Raw genomic sequence first — 17,193 nt, forward strand, 5'->3', positions numbered from 1 at the left:
TGTGTGTGTGTGTGTGTGTGGTTAGGGGGGTAGCGACACGTGCTGCACTCTCGCCAGTGTGCCCCCTCGGGTGCCCGGGTCCCTCTGGTGCTGACCTCCCGGCAGGGCGCATCGAACGCCGGGCGGCGGAGCCGCCCAGATGGTGCTCTGGATCTGAAGGATTTGTCTCTATGGAGGCAGGCGGGACTTCAGGCGCCCGGGGTGCGATTCCACCTGTTAATGAGCGCCAGTGAGTAGGGGCGGGGTTGGGGACTGAGCTCAGCTGAGTCCTGAGGCTTCCAGCTAGCAGCGGGGACTGCAGCCCAGGTCCTAGAGCCATCTCCAGGGATGCCACTGGGGTCACTTGCAGAGACACCCCTAAGTATGGGGCATAAAGACTGGTGGGGTGGTGATGTTTAGGAGCACAGCCTGGCCACTGCAGGGTGAGAGGCAGCTTTATCTGCTTCATTGGGTATATTAAGATAAATAAAACTAAATGCATTCTCAAGGCTGAATTATAAAACTGAGAAGGAACTCTGGCACTCACCTTTTCAAGTGTTGCTTCATAGAGAACCCCCCCCCAAGACTTCAGATCTTTCTTCAGATTTTGTATCTGTGACTTCACCTCCCCTCCCCCTCATCCAAAGTTAGATTTTCTTGAGCTGGGGACACTCTAGTCTTGATCCCCTTTTTGCTTTTGCTTTCATAAACTGGTTCCTTCTCATTTCTCAATAAAATCTCCTAGGAGGCCTCTTTCAGTGGCCTTTGTCACCTAAGATCCCATTCACCAGCAGTGACTTCCTGCCCAAGATTTTTCTGTCCCCTGCAAAGCCTCCGGAAGAATTGTGGCAAATTCATTTTAGTCTTCACAATTGCTTGGGCCAGGATTTTTGGACAGCCCTTCAAAAGAACAGAGTAAAAGATTAGGAATAGTGCCTTTTGAATATCATCTTTACCCTGACATCAGGATGGTTAGTACTCAGACCCAATAAGAGACAAACTATTCTTTTAAAAAAGGAATCATTTAAAAATGAAAATCATTAACTATCTAGAAAACCCAATTCTATGGATGGGATAAATCAATTTAAGAAAATATGTCCTTAAATAGTACTGGTAATAAACATATTACATTTTTGGATCCCTAAGTCCCAATGTCTCGAATCTTTTTTTTTCTCCTCAATTTTTTTTTTTTTTTCTGAGTCAAAATAAGCTTCCTAGAAAGATAGTCCAAACGCGTTTGTGAAATATTTTCACTTCAGGGGGAAAACAACCAATAATTCACAAAAAACCAACAATGATACAAGAAACTCAAAATAATGTGAAATGTAACAATAATGGCTGTGCCTTTAAGGTTTTTTCAGAGTCAAAACCTTCAGCTTGCCAATTGTTAAAATGCTAACATCTTCCTGCCAGGAAAAAACACCAGGGATGCCCCAGCTTTCCCTCTTTGTAACACTGGGAGGTCAATAAACAGGTTTTCCTGGTTAAAAAAAAAAAAAAAAAAGAAAAGAAAAAAGCCATCTCATTTCTATACTACCATTTTGTTATGTTTAGTGAAGACTCATGCTAACTCAGGTTCTAATTCATTTGGTAGATTTTTTTTTAAAGGAAAAATTTGTGAACTTTAGAAGTCACATTTGGATCTCAAGTCATCTTACCTTTGTATAGCTATTCAGGGAAGAGAAACTTAGTATCTTCATAATGTTTTCAATGTCTTGTGCTCTCCAAGACTGAGAAAGCTAAAATTTATTGTAAAATATGACCAACATAATAGAAGATAAAGACTAACTTCCTTATCAGATCTTTGGGTCTTGACATCTTTGTCTCACTTAAAAGATATAACATAATATTACAAATAGTTGAAGCCTCCTGTGAAAACAGGTTTAAAAAATGTACAACATTCCCTTTTCTGATGATGAAGAATTGTATCCTAAGAAAAATATACAAAAAATAAAATATAATAAAAACCATAAATTAATCACACAGAGACCTTATTGTTAACATGTTGATAAATGTTCAAATAGTCCTATATATAAGCTACATAGAATTTTATCTTAGAACTTTATTTTTTAACACAAAATCTGAGAGATTTAAAATTGGTTGCAAAGATGTACATTTCCTAGTATGACCCTTTTTCAGAAATAGAAAAAACAATACAGCAAGACAAGTTTTCCACAGACAAATATTGTATGCCTATTTAAATCAACTTCTCCCTATAGATCATCTAATAGTAGAACAAGATTTCCCTTGAGTGGGATACTGGGGACAGATTCCTTTCCCTCTAGGTGGAAAAGCTCGCTTTGGAAAATGTTTGCCATCACAGTTACGGGTGGAACTGGAGTAGAGGAACTGAGATGTGTGAACACTGCTCCCCTTGAGAGAAGGGCTCCTGGATACACCTCCTGGGTAAATTTCTCAATGAAAAACCAACAGCAATGATGTGCGTTCTCCATTTTATGCTTTAAGCAAAGGCAGCTGCACCCTTGGTCAGAATACAGAGTCTTGGTCCCTTTTCTGGTCAGATTCTAAGTATTCTTACTTCCTTCTTCATTGAGAAAAAAAGCTAGGGAAGAGAAATCTCAGTCCCAGGGGAGGACTCTTGCATCATTTTTTCCTTTGTCTTTTCTTAAAGGGCTACAGCACGTCCTGGACAGGAGACTAGTCACCTCCCTGGAGGGCTTTGGGGTGAGGAATCCAAAGAAGATTCCTTACAAAATCTGCAGTTTTTCTAGATGAGGACATATTTACTACAGTGATAACAGTGTGTTGGGGGAACTTAATGTTGCCTCTAAACAGTACAAGACACGGGGCTTACGTTAATCCAGATCATTACAAATGTGGACTTGCTAAGGATTATTTTTATCTTGCATTTTGACTGATTAAGAGCCTAGGCAAGTACTTAACAGGAAAAACAACAGAATTTTTGCAAAGGACATAATCAAGGATGGTCAGATTTGTCAAATAGTTGGTCAACGTTATGTTTTCAATGGACAATATGATCTTCACCCTGGACAATATTATCTTCCTTCTTTCTAGGGGGCAATAGTGTATGAACCTTATTTAAAACTTTTTCCAGTCCTCCTCATATCTTCTTGATCTGCCAATGGTGATTTAGTTTTTTTACATGGCCCTTATGGTCAGCTGTCCTACCAGTATTTTACTTATTTATCTTTTGGTTTTGTCCAATAAAGTGTAAGCTCCATTAAAGCAAGCAATTGTATCCACGTTGTTCTCACTGTTCTATCCCTAGCATCCCTATGGCCCAAGACAGATATTTGTTGAATAAATAAAATGAAAGTGGCTAGGCTTAAAAAAAAAAAAAAAAAAAAAAAGGCAGTATGGCAGAGTGGTTAAGATACAGGTTCTAAAGACAAACCATGTAGGTTCAGACTCCTAAAGGTACTACTTAATAAATGAATAACATAAAATATTACTAACTCCTCTGAACTTCAGTTTATATTTCTGTAAAAGGGGACCAATCAAAGTACCTACTTAATATGAGTATCATGTCAGCTAAATAAAGAATATGTGTAAGGTTCTTAGAAGTGCCTGGACCTCATTAGATGTTGGCTGTTATCATTTATTATTATTATTATTTTTAAAAGATTTTATTTATTTATTTGACAGAAAGAGATCACAAGTAGGCAGAGAGGCAGGCAGAGACAGTAGGAAGCAGGCTCCCTGCTGAGCAGAGAGCCCAGGACCCTGGGATCATGACCTGAGGTGAAGGCAGAGGCTTTAACCCACTGAGCCACCCAGGAGCCACCCTAGTATCATTTATTATTAATAAAGCCCTAACTTCAGAAAAAATGAAAGAATAAGTAATATCTTAAGGCCATTCTTTATTATTTATGTTTAAATTTGTCTTAAGTATTAGTAATGCAAAGGGATTATTTCTATTGTGCTGAAAATGCATCTTTCTACTCATCACATTTCTAGCTTTATTAAATTTATTTCCCCATACACATTATTCCAGCTAAAATATTGCCCACTGAAAATGCCTTAAGTCTCATTTGAAGGCCTGTCTTAGGAAACCTCTTTAGCCAAGGGATAGAGAGTGCTAGTAATTCAATGCATTCAGTCTTGAATTCTAGTCTAGTATTGTAAAAACACTTAAATTCATTTAAGTCTGAGGTTAGACCTCTCTGTAGAAAGTTACAGTTTATTTCCTCCTACTCCTCTTTTTTATTTAAAAAGGGTTTAATTCCTGGTCCAACGTTTTGTCTTTCCAGGTATTTCCAGGTATTTCTTGGGTTTCTAACTTGGCTTTTGCTAAAGAAAAAAAATAGTTCTTTATTTGAATAATGAGGATCCTGTTTTTAACAGGCAGCGAAGTTTAGCTAACAGAAAGAACTAATGTTAGGGGGAGATAAGGCTCATCTAATCCAGTCTTCTCACTTAGAGACCAGACCAGGAAAGGGAAATAGAGAATCAGGGAGGTGGTGGTGCCTTGCCCCGGATCACAAAGAGATTGGGACTAAAACTCAGGTGGCCAGCGCATGACCTCAGGCTATCTCTACACTGAAATTTAGCATCTCTGCTTGATACCATGTACTTCACCATAAAGTTCACTTTTAGGAGCAAGCTGAGCCATCTGCTCTCTCAATGAGTGCCTACAATCTATCATGCCCCAAATCCAGGAGAGAAATCCAAGAATTAGAAAGAGAAGCCTTAGGTCTTAGGTTTTGGTGGCAGGAGAAACATACTGTATTTGTGTGTGTGTGTATGGACTCCCAAACAATTTGGCTATATAGCATGAATGATTCTGTTCTTTTCTTTGCAAGAGACAAAAACCTAAACTTGATAATGGCTTAGACAAATAGTGTGGTTTTCTATAGGAGAAAATAGTGGCATTTAGAACTTTTTCTCTGTACCTAGCACTTTGGTAGTATGTGGGCTTCTGCAATCATTGAGCATCACTGGGCAAGGGGGTGAGAGTTCTGGGGCGGGGGTTGGGATTAAAAAAAAAAAAAAAAAAGGAAGAGATTCTTCCTTGGGATTTTGATGGCTACAACTCAATTCATACCACTGTTATGAAAGAGAGAGCAGTTTATACTTAAAAATCAACAAATTCAAATGTCTGGATTTTAAAACTGTTAACTCATTTGAACTTGCATTTATCAAAATGAAATTTGGTGTACTTTAGGTAAATATTCTGGCTTGCCTGATTCTGAAAAATTCTCTTGTGAAAGGGATTATCAGAAAGAGAAGAATGAAGATACTTTGAACATAACATCTTCATATTTTAAGCCCAGGAAGGGACAATTTTACCAATGTTATTCTTTTTCCTTCACAGAAATAAAACAATGAAGATGTGCTTTATTTACTGGAATAAGCACTGGAAATTAATTCTTAAGTGTCATTACCAAACACATATGCAAACATTATCTATCTATCATCTATCTATCTATCTATCTATCATCTCTCACTCATTTTTTTCCTCTCTACTAACCTATCCATTGCAACATCTACATTGCAGGGACTCCTTAACCTTTCCGGTGAGAAACATTTGCAAATTGCTTTTGTAGGAGAAAATCATTCCGCCGATGAACATAAAGCTGTGGCAAGTGACCACCATCCTGCTGTGGTGGAAATATTTTATCACCATCCGGTCGGTTAGGGCCAGAGGTGACTGTGTTTCACTCCTCCAGCATCTCACTGCCTTCCCATTGTGGGCTCTGTAGGGACAAAGCAGAAGAGACTTCCTTTTTCTGACAAAAGAAAATGCCTCTCCACAAGATGAATAAATGGATCCAGAGAGAGAGGGAGGGGGTCCCTAAGGGCTGGCACGTGGTTTGCTGACAGGAGCTTCTCTTTCCTTCGATCCTCTTCTCCTCTGGCCCTTTACTAGCTCTGACTTCCCCTGTGGCTGCCACAGTCAACTACCGCAGTGCAGAGGCAGAATCTGGAGGGGAGGGCCGTGATTTTGAGGGAGGAGAGAGTCAGGTGGGCAGCTGGTGGAATGATTGTCCCGCTGCCATATGCCACTGTTGGGGCTGTCTAATTTCTCTGTCGTGAGTGATGAAGTCATTTTTACAACTTAATGATGTACCAAGGGACCCAGAGGGCTGGCTTGTGCTTGTGTATTCCTTTTTAAATACGGGAATGGTGCGTCAGATGTGACAAAGGGAGGCGCCTGGGCCCTGATTTGATTAGATTAAATAGATTAAGCAGCCTGAATCAGTCTATTCCTACAGACCCTCTTGGACAGGATTAGTGCCACACCTGGGGTGAGGAACACTAGTTCCCTGTTAAGTGACAAGCCACTGTCCAAATGGAAATGGATTGATCGATTTGGGGAAAATGGATATCATCTGTAGAAGTGACAAGTCACCAGTGTTCCTGTCACCTCTACCAGGCAAATCCTTTTGGGGTGGGCTTGGTAGCTGGGGGTGTTTGTGGCCGTGGGTCATAGAGAAATAATGGGACTGAGAATTTCACAGCTAACTCACCCTGGAGCACACGGAATGTTTATCATCAGGCAGGGGTGAGGCAGGTTTTCAGCAATTGCATTTGCTTTTCCAAACAGGGACACTGCGTGCTTCTCAATTTTGAGAATCTGTTTAATAATATAGAGCCTCCTACCACACACACACACACACACACACACACATACACACACATGCATACACACCCATGTCCTTAACGTCATTCTGTGTAAGAGAATATAATCATTTCACAATGGAAGACAAAGAAGAGAGAGAGATAGTGTGTGTTTGAACTTAAAAATAAGCAAATTGAATTCATTTTAATATGCCATTTGTTGCAGGGGAAATCATGAGGAAAACAACAATTTTAAGTAGCTTTCAAGTGGTTTATCATTTTGAAAAGCAATCTTAATAAGCAAATGGCCCTTATTTCACAGAGATTATAATGTCCTTTGAGCAATGGAGAGCACCCATCAGTTTCTGATCCTGTTCTTAAGGCATTTGAAATATTAAGATTTTTCACATTCACTTTGCATGTTTCTTTGCCTTTTTTTTCCCCCCTTGGCTCATTTACTGACACCCATCTCTGATTTATATTCACAAGCATGGGTTTTTCACGTAGAACTTTAGCTGCCAATTAGACAAGGAGAAGGACTTGAGGAGAAATGAACTATCATACTAGTTGAGATGCAACGTGCTCTATGGCACTTCAAGATTGGCGATATTTATTTATCTAATAACTTTATGATGGCTTAATTAATTGTTCAGTGAAAGGAATGGTTTAGTTAAGTTTATTGCTGAAAAATTTTGTGTAATTTGTTAGTATTTTCAGTATGTATGTGTTTTCAGTATTTTCATATATATATGTATGTATTAAAAATAGACAAGTATTTATTTGGGAAAATTTGTTTCTAGAAAATGTGTTTTTTTAAAAACAGATTTTATTTATTTATTTGACAGAGAGAGGGATCACAAGTAGGCAGAGAGGCAGACGGGGGGGGGGGGGAAGCAGGCTCCCCCTGAGTGGGGAGCCTGACATGGGGCTCAATTCCAGGACCCTAAGATCATGATCTGAGCCAAAAGCAGAGGTTTAATCTGCTGAGCCACCCAGGCACCCCAAGAAAATATGTTTTTTTTTTTTTTATTTACCTATACATTATTCACCTTTACTTGGAATAACTGGAGGATCAGACCATAAGTGAGCTTCTAAACTGACATAGATTATAAAGCAAGCAAATAAAAAAATAAAACCCAGAATATAAATCAGAAATCAGCTTAATTTATCAAACATGTAATTGGTTACTTATATTGACTAGTCTTTTTTTTTATATTGACTAGTCTTAAATTGCTATTCTATAATTGACATTCATGAAAATATTCTCAAATAAACTACATTATTATTTGATAGGTCATTAAACTTAACATTTTGCCTATTGAAAAACAGAAAATGTACCTGAGAAAATCCAAAATGAAATTTCAAAAGAAAAAAAAATTGTAAAAATGAACCTAAAAAGCAGCATAGATGTTCTTCTTAGGCCTACTTAAGTCAAGCAGTAACAAGATCGCTTAATTTATATGATGGAATAAAGGACAGTATACTCCTTCCCTGTAGTTAAGAAGAGTCTAGAAATCTAGCTTTTAGATTAAAATGGGGGAAAACAAAGCCAGCTCTACTGAATGGAAACCCAGAAGCGCTGCTCTAACCAGGCACAATGGAGAGGGATGAGTATCAGGAAAGCCTTTCAATCAACGTGAAGTAGATCATTCAGGGATAACATTTCTACCTCTCCCTAAATAGTACATTTGTACTGGGGTGGGAAGAGAGAGAAAGGATATGAGTTATAAATTGTTTCCTTAATTGCCTTAGTTCCCCATTTCAGGAAGCAGATGAAATTAGAGTTGAATACAATACTCAATACATGTATTGCCAAACTTCTTATGTATAGCCATCATCTTTCTTCCTCATAAAGACTCTGTAAGGCAGACATTCTTAACACTTGTTTAACTGATGAGAGAACTGAACAAAAAAATAGTACTTATTTCCCCAACGATTACTAGCTGATAAGAGGAAGAGCTGGGCTATCAACCCCAGTAGGTCTGATTTCAAAGGATGTGCTTCTTCACTAAACACATTTCTCCTATGGAATAACTTTCTATGTGTTCTTTAGAATATTTATTTTAGGGGCCCCTGGGTGGCTCAGTGGGTTAAGCCTCTGCCTTCAGCTCAGGTCATGGTCTCGGGGTCCTGAGATCGAGCCCCATGTCGGGCTCTGCTCAGTGGAGAACCTGCTTCCCCCCTCTCTCTCTGCTTGCCTCTCTGCCTATTTGTGAGCTCTCTCTCTGTCAAATAAATAAAATCTTTTTAAAAAAAATATTTATTTTACAATCCCTTTAAAAATTCACTATATTAATTAGTGCTGGGTTAGGCTCATAGGAAAGAACATGAATGTAGAATAATTTATAATATTTTTTGCATGATTTTGGTTTTTAGACAAGCCTTCTAATCAGGATAAACTTGGAAACCTATTATGTGGAGATTGCTTTCAGAGCCACAGTGCTATGAAATGCAATTATGTGTCAATGTTGGAACCAGTGCTAGAGATAATGAAACTCACAAGAACTGTAAATGTTTCGTAGTATATAATCTATTTCCTTCTACCTAGATAATCAAAAACATATTCAATGCTTATGTCTGTCTGTTGTTTGTTTGTTTGTTTTTGTTGACATCAGGCCAAACAAAACTATGACTGTCAAGCGTAATACAATATCATGATGAGGACATTAAAAATTAATAAATGGTGGGATTCTTTCAGAGGAAATATGTCATCTCTGAAGCATTACCACCTAATTTAATTTTGAATGCAGAGCTTTAGAGACTGTGGTTTCAAAGGCTGATGAGGATGCTGGGGTAAACAGAGACTGTGATGGCAGTGGGTTTTCAGAGATTCTGTAGTGTTGTTAGGAAGGCAAAGATGAGGTCAGACCGGGCCAAGTACTTGAACTCAGTAACTCTCTCAAGTGAGGATTTATTCACAGGAACACTCTACATTCTGGTCCATGGCTGCCATCCTCTAGTTATTTTATGAGAGTAACTCAGCTACCTAGGATTAGTAGGATACCCAGAACAGTAGTTTATCCCCACTAAAAGCGCAAGAACAAGGAAATGGTCAATTGATTGAAAAGGATGTCAGGGTAATAAAGATTCGAAGAAGAAAGATCTGTTCTAACCCACATATACCTCAGGAAGGGAAGTTAAACTGCTCTAAAGTCTTCATACAAAAGTAACTGGGTGGTCATTTTTTAAAAATATTTTATTTATGTATTTGACAGAGAAAGAGAGAGAGGGGGAGGACACACACAAGCAGGGAGAGCAGGAGAAGGAGAAGCAGACTCTTTGCTGAGCAGAGATCCCTATGCAGGACTCGATCCCAGGACCCTGAGATCATGACCTGAGCTGAAGGCAGACACTTAATTGACCAAGCCACCCAGGTGCCCCTGGGTGGTCATTTCTTAAGAGCATATCATGTATAAGGCATTCTGTAAGCATCATGGGGTTTGAAGAAGTGAAATAAAGACCTGGACTGTGTTCCCCACAAATCATGCTGGGGGGTAGGGGGGAATGAGCCCTTGAATTAAGTCTTATAAAAGAAATCTACAGTTGCTTGAAGGATATCTGAGAGAAAAGATTGGCCAAAAAAAGAGCTGTGTGTGTGTGTGTGTGTGTGTGTGTGTGTGTGTGGTGAGTAGGTATTAGGGATAAGGGTGGCAGTGTACCAAACACCAAGACACACATAATTCATTTGGACAAGGCTTTACATTTTTAAGAAATCTTTTGTTATCTGCCAGATATTTTAGATGGCTTGTGGAGGCACAGATTGAGAGCCTGATGCAGTTCAGTACACTCAGTATGCCTTCAGAATGGGACATAGAAATTTTACTCTATGTCTTCATGCACTTTACACTGATCGCATTTCTTTTATTTTATTTTTTTTAAGATTGTTATTTATTTATTTATTTGAGATACTGAGCGAGAGAGAACACACATTGGGGATAAGGGCAGAGAGAGAGGGACAAGCAGACTCCTCACAGAATAGGAACACCGGGCTGGATTCAAGAACCCTGGGGTCATGACATGAGCCAAAGCCAGAAGCTTAACTGACTGAGCCACCCAAGTGCCCCTAAGCTGCTAGAATTTCAAGATGACATGAACAACTCTGAATCTGTTGTTATAGAAGCAACACTATTAGGGCACATAGGTGGCTCAGTGGGTTAAAGCCTCTGCCTTTAGCAGGGAGCCTGCTTCCTCCTCTCTCTCTCTCTCTCTCTGCCTGTCCCTCAGCCTACTTGTGATCTCTGTCAGTCAAATAATAAATAAATTTAAAAAAAAAAGAAGCAATACTATTTAACCAGGGCAAAAGCATGCTGGGAAAACAAAAGGGCAAAGAATAAGAACTCTCTGAAAACTCTAATGACTATTGGGAAATTCCTGTATAATGATAGCCGATATTTATACAACACTTACTTTGAACCAGGTACTGTCCCTTTCATAACTGACTCATTTAATCTTCATGATAGTCCTTTGAAGTATGAAAACTTATTATTTCCATTTTACAAATGGAAAAAAAGTAAGGCTTAGAGAATTTAAGTAATAACAACTTGCCCAACATTATACTTAGAAAGAAATTAGTGCTGGAATTTGAATTCACATACCATAACCACAACTTTTAGTCTTAATATTATAGTATGCTGTTTATATGTCCCCAGGAGAAATATGGCAGCTGCTCAGGCAATTTGGCCAGTGAAGGCAGTCGAAATTAGGCCAGAGAGCCTCACTTTGGATCTTGATCCAACCATCTAATTATAATTTGTGCTTTGTAAGGGATATTGCACCTTTTAGCAGGAGTTTCCATTCCATTCTTCCCCTTCCCTTCTATAAATAAAGGTAAATCCCCTTTTCCAGCTATGTCTACCACTGCCCATTTTAGGGTTGTCCCCAGTCCTGCCCCAGCTCTGTCCTTTCTGTGATGTCCTGGGGGAATATCTAGCATAGTACTGCTAAACCAAAGATTCCCAAGTCAGAAAAAGTAATACCAGCATCATCTGGAAACTGGTGAGAAATGCATATTTGCAGGCCCCACAAACCTCCTGAGCAAGAAGTTCTGGCACGCAGCAATCTGTGTTTGAACAAGCCCCTGCAGATGATGATTGTGAATGATGAAATCTGAACATCCCTGTACTGAACTATGTTATATTCTAGAACTTGTATTCCATACTTACTTTGATTTCTTCCGTTTCTCTTTTGAAAGCTAGACTTTGCTCATAAAAAGACAAAACTCTCCCTATATAAGCTTCACAAATAAACTACTTTGAAACCTAGGATAGGAGAAGAATCCTTTTTTTTTTTTTTTTTCACTCCTCATTGCTGCTATCATTGATTATTCAACATGTTTTTGTTTTCCCAAAAGGTTGCCATTTTTATCTGCTGCTGATGGCACTGTATGAGTACTAGTTCTGCTGCCATTATAGTAGACTAGAGCTTAGCAGATAAGCATCTAGGATCTATAGCCAGACCAAGTCAATACAAACCACAATTCTCCACTTAGTATCCATGTGACTGTAGCAAGATATTTAAACTCACTTGCACTTAGTTATTCTACCTATGAAATAAGGACAGCAGTAGCTGCATGCTGATACTATTATTAGCTTAAAATGAGAATCTAGAACAGTGACTGACATATGCTAACAGTTCAATAACCATTGGTGATTTATTATTATTCCTAATTGACTGAATCACATTTATGGATTTATTTTTATGTGCAGGTGCCTTTGAAGTGCATCATTTTTAGTCTTACAGCAATCCTATGATGTATAATAGATGAATAGCACCATTGTACAGATCCTAACACCATTTAAATGCGTAGGCTATCCCAGGCATTCTTCTAGATGCTTTATTTATAATAACACATAGGTTCTGCTAATAGCCCCATTTTACAGACAAGGAATGAAGCATGGTTAGTTAAATAACTGCTCGTAATCACTCAAGTAATAGATAACAGAAATGAACTTCAAAGCCCAGCAGCCTAGCCTTAGACTCTTGATCATTACATGGCTCTGCCGTTTTTCTAGGCAAGGAATCAGAAGCCTAGAGAAGTTAACTAACTTTCCAGTCACACAATTATTGAGCGATGAAACAATGGTCTTATGAAAATTTCTGTACCATATCTATGTCACTTCCCCCACCTCGACCACCATTAATGACTTTGGTGCCTTGCTCATCTGAAAGCCAGCATCTCACCAAAATTTACATGGATCCTGATCACTTTCTGTCTCCTTGGGCTCCAGACCCCTCTCCCCTTAATTCTAGTAAGCTTTGTGATTACTTCATCTTAAGGGCTTCATCATTGTTTACCCTCTACAATCACTCCAAGTTGCATCGTCTCCAGGATGCCACGAAATTACAGACTCTGCTCCTCCCCTCTTTGTTTAATCTGTATTTCCTCACACCCTCCTCACACCTTCCTTGTTCATAATCTCACTCTCAATGGCCTACTTCTCTTACTCGGGGTACCAGGTACTACCATGTCCAGGCATTTTAAATACTGACCTAGTCTCTAATATAGAATGAAATCTCTTCCATTTTTGAACCTTTGCTGATCCATTTCCTCTTTTTGGAACTTCTTCCTTATTTTTTCTTTTTTTTTTTTTAACGTTCATCTTCCAAGACCCAAGGTGAAAGTATCCTTGGGACGGGCTTGCTTCTTGATCATCCCAGCTGGAATGGGAGGGAATCCCTTCTCTGGCTTTTCATTTGTACTCCTCTTATGACCTTTGGCTTAAGTTGTCTCCTGGCACTTGTCTCTCCCTTCCTTTCTCCTACTACACCCAGGACCATCTTTATCTTTCTCCTGAGTGCCTAATAGCATCATACCAGTGAAAGAGCACAGATTTTCATGTCTCAGAGTCCTGGATTCCAGTTTCCGCTTTACTTCTTGCTTTTGTCTTGCACAGTCATTGTCTCCAGTTTCCTATTTGTACACCGAGATGACTGTGTGGCTCAGAGAGTAGTTACGAGGATTACATGAATTAATGTAGGTGGAGTGTGTATAGTAAGTGCTTGGCAAGTTTTAGTTCCGTATTCCTCCTCAGCACCATACCCTACTCTAAATATAGTCTCACAAAGAGTTGGAGTGTGAATGCATAAATGAATGTTGAATGAAGTGGCTGCTTTAATTTTGGCTGTGTGTAGCACAGCAAGAAAAAGTGTGAAGGCTTCCCATACTGGGCAAGAATTGGATAATCAGAATTTTAATTATCTGGGTATTGAGTTGGATAACAATGATATGAGATTTTAAAAAGAAGATGAGGTTCTAAAAAGTCTGAGGGATTTCATTTTTAAATAGAAAAAAAAGCCAATGAGTTTTTATGATCCAATAGTAACTAATAATGAAAAAAGGGATAATTAAAAGAATTTAAGAACTTAAAAGTAGGAAGCATTTAGATATGTCACAAGATTATATAATTAGAAACACCATCCAGAGCAGGAGTGGAAAATGAACTTTGAAACGGATCTATTGGGGTTTTCTTTCAGCAATAGTAGGGTGAGTTCAAATAGCTCTGTCAGAACTATTATTTAAATTTAAAGTTAGAATCTTGAAATGTATTACTAACTGCATTTGTGCATAATCAGATGAAAACTCTAGTAGTAAACCCCACTGGCTTTGGAGTTAGATTTGAACCAGGGTTCTTCTACTTGGAACTGAAGAACAACTTGTGCAAGTGTTTTCACTTATCTCAGGCTTAGTTTCTTCATCTATGAAATGGATGTATGAATCATATCCATCTCACTGGGTTGTGAAGTGGCTGTGGATTTTATGGCATGTGAGCTGTTAGCATGGGGTCTAGCAAGTTGAAGAAGCACTTACTAGATTGAGGTCCAACTCTAGTGGGCACTCAACGAACAGTTTATAATTGATTCAGTTCTACTGATGGATGATTTTGTCGCCCAAGGGACCTTTCTCAATTTTTGTGGATGTTTTTGGTTGTTACAGCTTGAGGGCAAATGCTACTGGCTTCTAACACGGAAAAGCCTCTAGATGTACAATGCCCAGGACAACATCCCACAACCAAGAATTAGCCATCCTGAAATAAAGTTGAATAGAGGTTGAGAAACCTGGAGCTGCAGAATGAGTAAAATTCATCTCCCTCTGTCAAATGCACGATTTTAAAACCTTTCAGAGAAAGTGATGGTTGAAAGTTATATTCATAGAAAATAAATGTCATGACACACATATTAGATAAAACTAGATATAAACCTTTGGGTTTTTTTTTTTCCCCCTCAAATCTGAGCATGCAAAATTATCACCTGGGTTTTTTATTAGAACACAGATTTTCAGACTTCACTCCCAGCAGAGTCTGATTTGGACCTCTGGTGTGAAAAATCTGCATTGTTAATAAGCTCTCCAGGGAATTCTGATGCAGCTGGTTCATGGACAACAGTTTAGAGGGATTCTTCTGAAGGGCTAAATGGGGCGGGCGCATACCTCATAGAAACACTTTCAAAAATCCTGAAGCTTTATGTAGCTCTGGTTCTCATTATCCTTAAAGCCTGAAGCAGAGTCAGTGTCTTTTCTTATCGAGGATCCCATTAGCAACATGGGATTCATCAACAGAAAATGTAGTCAGCACGAGTTTGGCAGTACCAGGCAGCCTACCCATACGACCAAAACTCCAATGTCATTTGCCCTTTCTGCTTTCATCCTCTCCGTTACACGGGTAACACTGCACTTGCAGAACAGTAGAGACGTATGTTCATCTCACCAGCTTTGGGAACGTGCACCATTCACCACTAGGTCCAGGAAACATGCCCCATACACTTTCTCCTATTAAAGGAGACCTCCAAAGTGTCCTGGGGTTTGCGTACAAGAACATACAGATTGCATTTTTAAGAGAGGTGAAAATTCTTTCGACGTAGAAGCAATGATTCATAAAAATGCATTTTAAGTCAATTTTTATAACAATCTTGAGTTCTTATTTATAAAGACAGGTTACGGAACCTTGCCTTTCTTTTTCTGAAAAAAAGTTAACGTCACTGGGTGTGTGGCGTCGTGATGGGAGTAATCATTTTTAGAAATTGGAAGTTTCTATTTTGTGACACATTTAGGAAATAGGTTATTCTTTGACTCAAGCCTAAAGATACCTATTCAGCAAACAGCACAGAGGCAGAATGGACCAGGATATTTACCTCCTGAGTGTCGACCTCAGTGGTGAGAAGCCACTGAGGACAGGCGGATATTGGGTTACATCAAGTAAACAAAAGTATTTGACCTGGTCTATGATTCATAGGAAAACAGCTGATCCCTTTCAGCCTTCACAGTCATTTCTCAGATTTCTGTAGCTGATTAATAATGATCAAGGCCCCGGGGCGCCTGGGTGGCTCAATGGGTTAAAGCCTCTGCCTTTGGCTCAGGTCATGGTCTCAGGGTCCTGGGATAGAACCCAGCATTAGGCTCTCTGTTCAGCGGGGAGCCTGCTTTCCCCTCTCTCTCTGCCTGCCTCTCTGCCTACTTGTGATCTCTGTCTGTCGAATAAATAAATAAAATCTTAAAAAAAAAAAATAACAATCAAGGCCCCTTTCAGAAACTTCGCTGTTTAACTCTTACACTTAAATGGACCCGCTGGAAGAATCGGAGCTTCTGTGAGGCAACAATCTTCACTGAATTCAAGGCTCAATGTTCAGCTGGAGAAAATGTGCAGAGGACACACAGCTTAGCTCATTAGAGATAGTGTGTCCCCAAACTTCTCCACAAGACGGTATTTCTAAAGTTCCTAAACTTCCCTAAAGGGAATATTTTCCTTACTTAGTATGAACATTATGGAAGATTTTTTTAAGAACAAAGTGGAATTTTTGCTTACAGGTGGAGGAAGGTATGAGCACTGAATTTTGAGCAATTCTTTTCTGAATTGTTGTGTGTAGCTAGAGGTATGCCTCAGACAGTACCCCCACTTACATACACAAAAGGGAAATAAAATATATATGTATATTAAATAATAGTTATTTTCATTACCAATACTTGTGCTGTTGGATCTGATCATGAGATTTCTTAGGGCATTTAAAATATAATTGCATTCATTAGATTTTTATGTACATGCAGCTTCTAGGGAAGTCTCAAACAGTTGTATAATGTGAGATATAGCTCCATTCAGGCGTTTGTTGCTTTTTTTGGCAACTTTTTAATGAGTATCTGCTATGTGTCAGGCACTGTGTTGTATTAGGGGTATAACAGTAGACTTGAAAAACAAGGTCTCACCCCAAAGCAGCTTACATTGTAGACTGAGATATCAACCCAAACTATCAACAATGATTTGATAAATATTTGCAATTTGTTTTTTTGTTTGTTTGTTTAAGATTTTATTTATTTATTTGTCAGAGAGAGACACAGAGCTCAAGCCAGGAGGAGTGGCAGGGAGAGGGAGAAGCAGGCTCCCTGGACTGAATCCCAGGCCCTGAGATCATGACCTGAGCGGAAGGCAGAGTCTTAACTGAGCCACCCAGGTGTCCTAATATTTGCAATTTGTAATTAGATCTATAAAGAAAATAAATATAAGTACATATAACTGGATTTATTGAATCTTTTATTTCTTGTGCTTCAATAATGTAACATTTCAAGATAGTCCAAGTACTATTTGTAGTAACTAACTTACCAAGTAAAGAATATATTTCTTTCAGGAAAAAAACAAAACAAAACAAAACAAAACAAAAAAAACCCTACCTTAAAATTGCCTTTAA

The 17,193-nt window shown here is 38.9% G+C and overlaps 1 protein-coding gene across 1 annotated transcript in view; it reads left to right on the top strand.

Annotated features, from left to right (window-relative positions):
* The window catches only part of SLC17A6 (solute carrier family 17 member 6), a 42,028-nt gene that overhangs the window by 5,734 nt on the left and 19,101 nt on the right, over positions 1 to 17,193 (top strand). The window lies entirely within an intron of this gene.

Source organism: Mustela lutreola, chromosome 1, assembly GCF_030435805.1.
Source record: "Mustela lutreola isolate mMusLut2 chromosome 1, mMusLut2.pri, whole genome shotgun sequence".
NCBI classification, from domain to species: Eukaryota; Metazoa; Chordata; class Mammalia; order Carnivora; family Mustelidae; genus Mustela; species Mustela lutreola.